The sequence below is a fragment of the Panicum virgatum genome, chromosome 1K (assembly GCF_016808335.1).
Source record: "Panicum virgatum strain AP13 chromosome 1K, P.virgatum_v5, whole genome shotgun sequence".
Classification (NCBI taxonomy): Eukaryota; Viridiplantae; Streptophyta; class Magnoliopsida; order Poales; family Poaceae; genus Panicum; species Panicum virgatum.
The window spans coordinates 9,934,966-9,946,319 of record NC_053136.1 but is presented as its reverse complement, the minus strand read 5'-3'; the positions used below and the strand labels follow the sequence as shown (position 1 = coordinate 9,946,319).

The following is an 11,354-nucleotide window of genomic DNA, read 5'->3' as shown; positions in this document are numbered from 1 at the left end:
AGGAGAACGGGGAAACTTTGATTGGGAGATGACAACAGTAATCATGTGGTGCACCTGAAGGTTCAGTTTGAGGATAATATTCAGGTGATATGCCGAATTCATTTTAGTAAAGCCAAATTGTGTTAAGAATTATCACAATATATAATGTTAAGCATAAAGACACAAACCACGGATGGTAGGATGTGTTTCTGCACAAAATGCTTTTACTGTTTCCATCCTTCGATGCTTTAGAGACTCATAAGGCCTGGTGTAGTGCAGGAAACCCACAAAATGTTTCTAATAGTCAGCTATTATCTAAAAGTCAGCTTGTTGATTTCATTAATCACATTGCATTAATAGTATTTCCTTTCAGTCTGTTCACTTATGGGCTTAGTGAGTGTTTTATCGTTCTCTGCTAATTCAATGTGGGTTGTGTGATTGATCCAGTAGCATCTTGAGACTGCAAGTGAAAGAGTGAAAATGAAAGCTGCTATGAGAATCCTTGAAAAAAACAATCTTGCTTGGGAAATCTAAAACATTGTAACTGAATCTAACCAAGTGATCTATTAAAGCTGATCAAACCATCTGTAGTTGTAATACCAAATTTCACATTTACACAATTTGTATCGCAAATATATTCCCAGAGTTTAAGCACCCTTGTTTAGATGATGTGAGCCGACATGCTTATGTTTGCTGCTCTGGGAAGCACGGTGAAAGCTTTTATTTCTGGCAAGCTCCAGCATCAATCCGAACATTCCCATAGGCTGCATTGGACCTTGATCTTTGTGACAAGGCCACTTACGCAAATAGTTAGGTTGTAACAAATCTTTGAACTGCTTGTAGAAAATTGAGGGAGTTAGATGCTGTCACAGGTTATATTATGTACAATTCTGGCCAATAGTCTGTTGTTTTCTAAGTGACCTGCATTAGCTAATTTACTTTATGCTATCATTGTTACATTTCAGACTGCAGTTGAGTATATGTTAGTAAACTCAGTTTTTTTGTTGCTTAATCAAGTGTTATATTACGCAATTTTCCAAAATTTTGCCCATAGATATTTAGTTGACCTGATCTCTAAATTTAGGTCTTTGATGGGAGGAGTTTGAGTATGAATTAAGGGCCAATACTGCACAGGGAGCAGGCCTCACCTAGAGGCTCCCAGTGTGAAGCTAAGAGGGATATGTGGGGAACCTTCCCGGGGGTGTCAATAGGTTTACTCTTGCTAACCTGTTCAACAAACAATGGGAGATCCTGGAAGCGAGGTTCATCTATGACAGGGATACTTCGAGATCAAGGGGGTTCGGTTTTGTCACATGTGCCTCTGATGAAGGGGTTGAGGATCTGTCACCGAATCTTGATGGCGCTGTGAGTTCACAATCTCATTTGTCCTTAGTTGTTTGCTTATAATGTGCCTTTTACGACTTATTTCTTATATTCCAGAAATTCATTCATCTAATCATATATATGCAGTTTTTTCGTGAGCTGTGAAGCTTCTCCTGGTTAGAGTTCTACACATGGTTTTTGTTTGGTGATGAAGTGGTACTGTCTTCAAGAAACAAATGAAGGATTGCATCCTATGACATTACAGAATGTCACCTGTTGTGTCGGTGAGCGCACTTTGACCACTAAACTCCAGTGTCCAATTCCTTTCAGATGTCTCCTTAAAACTGGAAACGTTTGCCCAATCACTGATATGATCCATTTGGTCCCCCACTTTTGGATTTTCTACAACAAAAGGAAGGAATAATATGAAGTTCTTTATCTGAAAGTTTATCATTTTGATATTTTGCAAATAGTCTTACGATGAAGAAGCATTGCAAACATGGCCATTTCGGTACTAATCTAGGTCCAGTATGTGTGGAATGTGTTGGTTTCATGTTGAAATGGAGATATGCTTGCAGCTGAAGTAAGAAATTGGCCTCCAACTTAAACTTATTCATATTGTGTTGTGAACCTTTTGGAAGAAGAAGAAATAAGACAGAAAGGAGAGCAGCAGATTGCCACAACAACTGAGCTCAAGAGGTCTCACACTAATTTTTTGTTTTACAATGATCTCCCCCTTTGCCTTTTGTTATGCATCACTGTAAATTCTAAACCACCTGTTATAGTTATTTTAGTTCAGTGCCAGCCAAATTTCTGGTTGGCTGATTTAGAATTGATTTACGTATTTTTCTATTTGTTAGTTTCCAATTTGATACTCTAGACCTATACTGTTTTGAGCAACATTCTGTGGATGGTTTTGGCAAATGTGATTATGATTTGAATGAGGAAATGTTATAATGTCTTAATTTGACGGTTTGGGTTAGTAACAGTGAGTACTCATTAGATTACTTTGAAAAATCACTGTTTACTGTATCTTTTAGTCAGCATTGAATTTAACATCCGTAGCAACGCACGGGCATTCAACTAGTATATTTATAAATTCGTTTCATGTAACCTTCTATCTCAAGACCAAACTAGAGATGACTACACAGATCGAACTAAAAGTGTTTTGTGCCTTATTCTGGTTGAGCATAGATGCTGGTAAATCGTGAAACAAATTGCGCTCTGGTTGAACTTGGACGGCTGCTCCCTTGCGGCGGACGCCGAGAACTGAGCCGAGCGCTGCGCCGCGCCATTGCCGACGCTGACATTTGAAGGTGCGAGTCTGTGACGCTCTGGGCAGAGAGCAGGATGTCCGCGCATGTAGGCTATGGTCAGTGGCCAACCCCCTGATGAGTGCTGACACAACCTAGGCTCGCCGGCTCGAGCTGCTGCCGCTCTCGAGTTTCCATGTCCGTCGCATATCGAGCTAGACGGCGTCCATCCGCACCAACGGCTCACGGCCGGCGCCAGGCCCGGTCGGCTCGCCGGAGCTCCGCGCAGCGAATCGTGTCGGGGAGCCGCGGCGGCGCGGTAGAGCGTCCGACGAGCCCCTGAGCTCAAGCTGCCTGACCACGCCGTCGTGACCTCAACAGCGAGCTCTCGCAGCCATCCGCGTCGTGCTCAAGGGCTCACGCACAGGAAGGTCGGCCCTGCGAGCGTCCACGGCCGGAGAACCGCCCGCGTGCCTGGCGTGCGGCGCCGTCGTTCATCTTCCCCGACGAGGTTGGCCAGCGCTGGAGCGGCCCAGCGCACGAGCCAGCGGGAGGGGCTCGCTCCCATGAAGCCGATCCTGGCCGTACGATACCGATCCAACTGCTCCGATAGGCCTAGGGGGTGGACGGTATTTCATTTACCGTCCACCCGCGGACGGTAGATGGAACACCGTCCACCCCAGGAGTCGGACGTCCACGCCGGCGATCGTCAGAGAGAACCATCCATGGCTTCCGGCCGCGAAACTGCAGGATCCCTTGCCGGACGGGCGTGCAGCACGGCGTTCTACACGCTCAGCGACCGGCCGGCGTGCCAGGCGAGAGCAGCAGCATCGATCGCAAGCTTCTTTCTCCTCCTGAGTCCTGAAGCATAAGCAATCCTGACCTCCGCCGCAGCTGCTGCCCAGCCGTGAGCCCGCGAAGCTTCCCATGGGCGCTCGACTGGCGCGCGGCAGAAGCAGCTCGTGCTCCAGGCTTGCACGGTGGCCGGGGATGAGCTAGGCTGCGCTCTGGATGGCGGCGGCGGCCTGCATCTTGCTCCTCCCCTCAAGGCTTCAACTGCTCTCCGAGCTCCCGCACCTCGCGGGCCGCCGCGGTGCCAGCACGAACGAACTGCAGGCGCGGGATCCGTACCTGTGCTTCCTGGGCGGCGCCGGGGCTCACCGCCGGCCGGATGCCGGCGCAGCGCATTGTGCCGGGCGGGGAGCGGCAGGCCGGCAGCCCAGGGGACAGCGCGCGAGGACCGTGGGGACTGGGGAGGCGACTATTCAGGTCAATCTCCGCCGTACGAGGCCGATCCAACGACCAGGAGGGCCCAAGGGGTGGACGGTATTTCGTTTACCGTCCACCCCCGGACGGCAAATAGAGTACCGTACACCCCAGACTCGGCGTTCCTCGCCGCGCGCCGCTCGCGCAGACGCCGGCTCCCGTTCTGCGTCGCCCGGCAACCGGACTTACACGTTCCCGCACACGCCCGTACGGTGCGGTGTGGCAGCGGCGTCGCCAGAGACCCCCTTCCCGCATAACGGGGCATGGCCGCCGGCGACGGTGATGGAGCATGGAAGAAGTGCAAGGGGGAAGGCGCTCGTCGACGAGGTCGCCGGAGTGAAGGTCGCGGCCGCCTTCCGGTGCAGGGTGTAGCGCTCGGGTGGGTGCCGAGGAGCTAGGAGATGATAGATGGAGGTGCGGGTGGACATGCCAGCCCGGCCCCTCTGCGTTTGTGCCTGCTCCGGCTCGCAGCGGCGGCGTGCGTTGTCTTCTACTTCTGAAGCCGGGCTTGATCGTGGCCGTGAAGGTCCGAAGACCCCCCCGAGCTCGGTCTGCCCGAGTGCCCGGCACCATCAATGGCGACCGCGCCGTCGTGACCTCAACGAACAGCGAGCTTGCCAGGAATGGAGCGTCGGGGCTCGCCGGCCGCGTCCTGCTCATGCTGCACGGTACAGTACAACGCCTAGGCGGCGCCCGTCGGTCCTGCGTGCGTCCACGGCCTGAGAACCGCCCGGGTGCTGCGCGGCTACGCCGTCGATCATCTTCCCCGACGAGATTGGCCAGCCTGGACGGAGCGGCCCAGCGCAGGAGGGCCTCGCTTCCTTGAAGCTGATCTGTCCATACAAGACCGATCCGACAGTTTCAAGAAGCCCAAGGGGTGGACGGTACCCGGACGGGGAATCAGATACCGTCCTCCCCGGAGTCCGGCATCCGTCGTCGCGCGGGACCGCCGGTTGCTGTTCTGCGTGCCCGGCGACCGGAATCACACGTTCCCGCACTCGCCCAGCTGGTACAGCGTGCCGGTGCGTCGTGATGGGAGTCCCTGCTGCCCGCTCAACGGGGCCATGCCGCCGCCCGGCGGGGCATGGGACGCTCGAGCTCGGCGAAGGCGGCAGCGGAGCTTGGAATGGATGCACGGGCAGGAGGCGCTGGATCTTCGACGAGGCTGCCGGAGTGACGGTAGAGCGCCGGTGGGGTGCCGAGGAATGCGTGGCTGAGGTGGGGGAGGCGTTCAAGACGCGGGCGGACGTGCTCGATCTGCGTCAACGCCGCCGCCGGCGGGTTGCAGAAGGACGATCGGCGGCGGCGAGTCTCGTCTGCTAACTTCTTAGGAAAACGAGTTCTAGAAACCTCACAATCGCTGCATAGATCTGAGCATGCTATTTGCTATGCCATGACGAGAATAACATACACTCTGATTCTCTAGTACGCCGTTAGCTGCATAAAGTTGTTGCATTGGCTGAGAATGTTTATTGCTTGAGCGTTCAGTTGGTATGGTAATACACCCCTTGATATTTGAGGAATTTTTTTTTCTTTTGAACTTGAATAAAAAGTAGCAGACATGTGTACCATACGTATGCATTCAGGGTTTGATGCTCCACACACAACACAAAGGCTTTAAGCTGATTATCCATCAGCATGACAAGGTGAACCTACCTGGGCGAACAAAATTCTGAATTTATATCGATACAACAAAGGAGCACACAATATCACATCTGCAGCGTTCCCGGAAAATTGTTTTGCTAAACATGACAGCTGCCAACATTCAGCTTAGCATATGAACCTTCCAGGTACATTTTGTCGAAAGATATTCAGACATGTACAGAAAATCTGAAGATCCTCCGGTGACCAAAGGGGAAGCATCATCGTCAACAAAAGACATGGTTGTGCAGCCTTCAGATTGGTTGTTTTCATCATCCTGGGTTCGAGGACCCACCGGACAGCAAATGCATGCATTATTCAGGCATTACTGTTTCAGAGTTTTATAGGGGTAGGTAATCTCCCAAGTCCCTAGTCTTTTACTAGGAAACAAAAGACGGTTTGATAATCGTTTACAACATACAGATGGTGTCAGCATCCGTCAAAATTAAGCACTCAATCTCACCTTCCCCCACAACATTACGCGACAGCACCATGATGAACAGCAGATAAGTGCAAACTCGACTGAAATTGGACCACCCTAAACAGAGATAACTTGCTCAGATCAAACAACTTGCTATGTTTTTCTTTTCTTGAAAAATGAAAAGCAACTGGCAAGAATTTTGCCGGGCCTGTACTGATAGAGGTAAAAACAAGTTTGCAGGTTTTTCAGTCTCTTCAGATGTCGATGCTGGACTGACGATATACTTCCCCATCTCCTCTGACCTCTGGGGGTGGCACTCATCTCCGGTCAGCACTGACTAAGCAGCATGTGCTTCCTCCATCAGGTCTTGATCAACTCCAAACTTAATCTTTCCAGGTAGTAGCCTTCAAGACAGTGGCCCATATACTGGTGACCATCAGGTTCCATGAGGCTGGATGGCGGTGCGGCCCAGCTGGATCATCATCGGCTTCTAGACCGCCCACCTCATCCCTGATCGCTCCGGTTTGGCCGTTTCGGCGGCCATTGCGGCATTGGTGCCAGGGCTTACAGGCTTGCTTCCCATGGGCGCCGGCTCGGACGGAGTTCCCGCTGTCGCCTGTCGGACGGGCGCCGCCGTGGCCAGGTTGTCCCCACCGAAGTCGCCATCTGTGCTTCCTAGCCGGCGCCGGGGCTCACCGGAGGGAGCTCCGCGCAGCGCGTGGATGCGTCGTGCAGGGGGTGGACGCGGGAGAACCGTGGAAACTGCGACGGTTCAGATCTATCTTGGCCAAAAGAGGCCGATCGAACGACCGGGGGCTCCAGCTTGGAAGCATGGGTCGGAGGAGCTCTTCGACGAGCGAGGTCCCCAGAGTGACAGTCGCGGCCGCAGTACTGCGGTCAAGGGTGCAGCGCGAGGGCGCGTTCAGAGGAGCGAGAAGATGATGGAGGCGTTCCTTCAAGACGCCGGCGAACATGGCCGCCCGCGCCGCTATGCCTGCTCCGGCTCGCAGCACGATCGGCGGCGATGATGTTGGTGATCGGCGCCTCGGCCTTGTAGACGGCGGCGGCCGTGTCGGCGAAGGCGGGGCTGAGGCGTCTGCCCAGACGGCCGTGGCGCAGCGGACCCGGCCCGGCCGACCCTCGAGGCGAGCGCGTCGACCGAGGAAGAAGGCGACGACCTGGTCGCGCTGCCTCTGAAACTTGTCAAGGCAATCTCCGCCGCAGGAAGCTGATCCAACGGCCTGGATAGGCCTAGGGGGCGGACGGTATTTCATTTACCGTCCACCCCGGAAGGTAGATGGAATACCGTCCACCCCAGGCCAGCAGTCGGACGTCCACGCCGGGCGGGGGATCCTCGAAGAGAAACCATCCATGGCCTTCCGGGCCGCGAAACTCCTGGAGCCTTTGCAGTACGGGCGCGCAGCACTGCGTTCTGCGCGCTCAATGAGCGGCCGGGCCGACGAGCGCGGGCAAGCTAAGTGCCGGCCGGCGTGCCAGGCGAGCAGCAGCATCGATGGCGAGCTTCTTTCTCCTCCTCAAGCATATGCAATCCTGACCTCCGCCGCAGCTGCTTCCTGCTTCCTGCTTCCCGGCCGCGAAGCTGCCCATGGGCGCTAGCTGGACGGGTGCGCGGCAGAAGCAGCTCGTGCTCCAGACGTGCACGGCGCCCGGGCATGAGGCTGCGCTCTGGGCGGCGATGCGGACGGCGGGCCTGCATCCTTGCTCCTACCCTCAACTGCTCTCCGAGCTCCCGCACCTCGCCGGCCACCGCGGTGCTGGCACGGACGAACTGCAGGTCCTGGGCGGCGCCGGACTCACCGCCGGCCGGATGCCGGTGCAGCTCCTCGTGCTGGGGACGGGGAGCGGCAGCCCAGTGGACAGCGCGTGAGGGCCGTGGAGAGGCAATTATTCACGTTGATCTCCGCCGCACGAGGCTGATCTAACGGCCAGGAGGGGCCCAAGGGGTGGACGGTATTTCATTTACCGGCCACCCCCGGACGGGGAATCAAATACCGTCCTCCCCGGAGTCCGGCATGCGTCGCCGGCGGAGGCGCCCGGGAGCGCCGGTTGCCGTTCTACGTGCCCGGCGACCGGAATCGCATGTTCCCGCACTCACCCGGCCGGCACGGCGTGTCGGTGCGTCGTGATGGGAGTCCCTGCTTGCTCACTGGGGCCATACCGCCGCCTGGCGTTGTGCGGGACGCTCGAGCTCGGCGACGGCGGCAGCGGAGCTTGGATGCACGGGAGGGTGGTGCTACATCTTCGACGAGTCCGCTGGGTAGCGCGCGGGTGGGGTGCCGAGGAGTGCGTGGCGGAGATGGAGGCGTTCAAGACGCGCGCGGACGTGCTCGATCTGCGTCAGCGCCGGCGGCGGCGGCGATGCTTACGAAAACGAGTTCTAGAAAGCTCACAATCGAACCTATTTGAGGTTTTCAGATGCTGCCTGCATAACATACACTCTGATCCTCTTGTACACAGCGTTAGCTGCATACACAGTTGCATTTGCTGAGAATGTTTATCGCTTGATCGCGTTCAGTTGGTAGAACCCCTTCATATTTGAGGATTTTTTTTTCTTCTTTTGAATAAAAATTAGCAGACATGTGTACCATACTTATGCATTCAGTGTTTGATGCTCGACACGCAACACAAAGGTAAGCTGATTATCCATCACCAAAGGTGAACCTGGCGAAAATTAAAACTGAATTTATGACGCAACAAAGGAGTGCACAATAACACAACTGCCTCGTTCCCGGCAAATTGTTTTGCTTACCTGCCAACATTCGGCTTGAGCTTAGCATCATCATTCAGACATGTAGAGCAAATCTGAAGATCCTCCGGTGACCAAATGGTCCAGCGCTGGCCAGCGTGCATTCAGGTATCCTCCCGTAATCCTCCGGTGACGGGCTGGCCAGCGCTGGACAGCGTGCATTCAGGTATCCTCCCGTAATCCTCCGGTGACGAGGTTGGCCAGCCTGCATTCAGGTATCCTCCCGTAATCCTCCGGTGACGAGGCTGGCCAGCCTGCATTCAGGTATCCTCCCGTAATCCTCCGGTGACGAGGCTGGCCAGCGTGCATTCAGGTATCCTCCCGTAATCCTCCGGTGACGAGGCTGGCCAGCACTGGACGGAGCGGCCCAGCGCGCGAACCAGCGAAGGAGGGCTGCGCTACCTTGAAGCCGATCCTGTCCGTACAAGACCGACGGTTTCGAAAGGCCCAAGGGGTGGACGGTATTTCATTCGCCGTCAACCCCCCGGACGGTAAATGAGCCACCGTCCGCCCCCGACCCGGCGCCACGACAGCAACGCGCAGGAGACAAAGGTCCGGCGGCCCGTCGAGCGCAGCTGGCCGGTGTCCGGTGAGGCGCCACGCGCGTTCCCGTGCTCCTGTTCGGGCAACACCGGGCACATGGGATGGCCGGCGCCGCATCGTATCGTACCGTTTCTCCGCCGGCTCGACGCGACGGCGCTCTTCGACGCGATCGGTAAGGGCGTCGCCGACGCCGACCCGCACGGTCTCGCGGAGAAGACGTGCCCGAAGTCGCGCAGGATGAAGTGATCGGTCGCTTTCACGGGGCACCTGGGGACCGGAGCTCCGACTACGCCGTCAGGGCATGATCGGATTCGGAGGCCATTCGTGATTTTGTTGGGTTGGGCGTCGGTGAGGGCCGGCGTGAGGCACAAGTTTCCAAGAATTCTGGTCGGACACGAACTCGGACGCGCCCCGCCATAAATATTGGCGACCCGATACCGCGGCAACCAGCAACACACGAGCAGCTGCCCCTCTCCGCGCCGCGATGGCCGCCGCCGTAGCTTGCCGGAAGCGCTCCGCGACCCCGTTCCTCGACGAGGTGCTCCCGGCGCCGCCCCACCTCGCCAAGCGCGGCCGCTTCTCGCAGTGCCCGGGCGCCGCGGCGGCGCAGCGTCCGCCGTACCTGGCCTTCGACCTGCTCGACGCCCTCCGCCGCGTCTTCTCGGACGCCGGCCCGGGCGAGCTCGAGGCCTGCTTCGCCGCGTCCGGCCGCGACTTGGACGCGACCGTGGAGGCGTGCCGCGCCCGGCAACGACAGGCGAGGGAGCGGGAAGCGGCGGCTGCCCGGGTCGCGAGCGCCGCTGCGCGGGACGACTGTGGCGGCATGGAGGAGTGCGCGGGCGTCCTGGTGGAGCAGATGTCCGTGGCGGCCGACGTCGCGGACGCCAGGGGCCGCGCGTCGCTGATCCTGAAGCTGATCGAGGGCGCCGTCGCCAACCGCGCGGCGGTGGCGGCGGAGGTGCGAGCGGCGGCGCTGCTGGAGGACAACGCGGCGCTCAAGGCGCGGGCGGAGGAGCTGGAGCGCGACAACGGCGTGCTGCGGCGCGGCGTGGCGGCGCAGCACAGGCGGCAGGAGGAGCTGGAGCGCGACAACGGGGTGCTCAAGCGCGGCGTGGCGACGCTGCACCGGCGGCACGAGCAGGCGGAGCGCGCGGCGGCGGAGCTCAAGAAGAAGGAGGCGGAGCTGGCGGCGGCCAACTACGCGCTCGGCGTCCAGGCGCGCGGCGCCGACAGCCGCCGCTTCCAGGTTTTCCGCGGCCCCGACGTGTTCTGAGGGCCGGCGGGCAGCTCGACGAGATCGCCCATTGCTCGCTCATCTTGGTGGTGTCATCATCTACGGCGTAGGGCTAGTGATCGTCATTAGCAGCAGGCCAGCAGCATGTCGCTGGCTGAACAGACCGATGCAATGTAAACCTTAACACCAAAGGCTTTGTTCGCTTTGGATTACTATACCAAACTCGAAGCTTGTTTTCAGGATCTTGAGTCTGTAGCAGATCAGATAGTCAGTTGAGACTTCAGACAGTTCTGGTTTCAGTTTGCTCGCACTCGCAGACAATCACAAGATGCAACAGAGATTTAGTTCTGTATCCCCTTGTAAGAAAGAAGAAAATGGCAATTATGTGCATTGGTATTTAAAAAAAATAATTTGTGACTTTACATCTGAAAGCAGCTCAGATCTACGGCTTAGGGTTAGTGATCGTGATTAGCAGAGCAGCACCAAAGGCTTTGTTCGCTTGGGATTCGCCGAAAGGGTAGGCAGACGTGAAGAGTCGATGCAAGATTGATAGTCGAATCTCTCTCTCCTGCTATGGTTCGGCTGCTCCAACGGTGAAGATTCGTTTTGAGGAACCACATCAGACGATGGTTCGATCACTGGAGAATCCCTTACTCCCTCCTTCCACTTAAGGTTATAAACATAGTACGATCTCCCAAAGAACACTTTAACTATTCATTTATCATATATTATATCACTTATAGTTATAAACTTATAATCATTATAAAGTATATTTAATTATGAATCCAATTATATAAAATTTATATTATAAAAATAATAATAAAAATTAATAGTCAAATTATCGACCAAAGATAGCAAAATTTAAATCTTGATATGTTTGTGCACCTTGTAAAAGTGGAAGAAGGAAGTACCTAACTGTCGTTCTCA

The 11,354-nt window shown here is 55.8% G+C and overlaps 1 long non-coding RNA gene across 1 annotated transcript; it reads left to right on the top strand.

Annotated features, from left to right (window-relative positions):
* LOC120651261 lies at positions 1-2,272 on the top strand. The gene is made up of 3 exons (XR_005666016.1): positions 1-84; positions 1,064-1,344; positions 1,450-2,272. It is a non-coding gene; the product is annotated as an uncharacterized LOC120651261 (long non-coding RNA).
* The last annotated feature ends 9,082 nt before the right edge of the window (positions 2,273-11,354 follow it).